The sequence below is a fragment of the Galeopterus variegatus genome, unplaced genomic scaffold (genome assembly GCF_000696425.1).
Source record: "Galeopterus variegatus unplaced genomic scaffold, G_variegatus-3.0.2 Scaffold2664, whole genome shotgun sequence".
Lineage (NCBI taxonomy): Eukaryota > Metazoa > Chordata > Mammalia > Dermoptera > Cynocephalidae > Galeopterus > Galeopterus variegatus.
In genome coordinates, this window is record NW_007728775.1 from 28,278 (window position 1) to 29,429 (window position 1,152).

Here is a 1,152-nt window from a genome sequence, read left to right on the forward strand (position 1 = left end):
GACCCGGGATTGGGGGTACCTCCGAGGACGCGCCGCCCATCCTTCCCCCTCCGGTCTCCAGTTCCCGTTTCCGAAACTGAGAAACTGAGCTGCGGCCAGCCAAAGTCCCGCCGTGCGCCTGGACCCTCTGGTTCCTCAGTCCCCTCTTCCGTCTGTCTGTCCCTATGTTCGACGGTAGGGGACGAGGCCCTCGTCAGACCGCTCCCTACTCTCCAACCGCCTGTGAGTCCCCAGCTCCTCCGAGGGTCGTGCGTCCCTCCCAAATCTCTCTGGGGCCCTCTGTCCGTCCGTCTGTCCCCACCGCCTCTGTGTCGTCCTGTCCGCCTCTCCCCAGACCCATCGTCTCCCTGTCCCTCGCCCTCCGCGTGCTCAGTGCCCCACCCCCACCCTTCGCCCAGCCGCCCCCTTGATCCTGTCCTCCCGGAGCCGCGCCCCCGGCCCACGCTCTGCCTGTCCAGCCCCCTCTCTTTCTACCGCGCGGGTGAGGCCAGGCCGCCCGCTGGGCCTCGCCTCCCGACCCGCGCGGCGCCTCCTCACTCTGTCTCTTCTTTCAGTCTGGATGTCTTTCTCCGTCTTTCCATCTGTCTCCGGGCTGGGCGGGGCTCCAGTCTTCACCATCCCCCTTCCCTCTCCGCCCATCTGAGCCCCCTCTCCTCCCCTCTGAGCTTCTCCCCTGGTGGCCACTGCCTGGGGCCTCAGTCCCTGTCCCTCCAAACCAGAGCCAGTCCATCCCCCTCACCGGGGCCCAGCCACGTGAGGGGAGGAGATGGGGGGGCCGCCCTCTTGGCCGCAGGTGGGAGGTAGGTGAGCACCATTGACATTACTCCCATTTTTCCAACTCCCTCGCCTGTGGGGGAGGGGAGAGCCCCACTGAGCCCCCACTTAAACCTGATCAGAAGGGTTTGGCATGAGTGAGGTGGTCCACTTCTCCGGCTCCTACCCTGTCCGCATGTACCACGTCTCCTTGTGCTGAGTTGCCTGTATCTGGGCAAGTGGGTATGATGTGTGTCTATGTCTCCTTTGTCACTGAGGGACTTGCCTGTGTGTATGTATGTTTTTGTGTCCTGAGGCTCCGTGTGTCCTTTGCAACTGTGTGTGCACCATGTCTTGGCCTGTTCTTCTTTTTTTTTTTTTTTTTTTTTTTTAAAATGA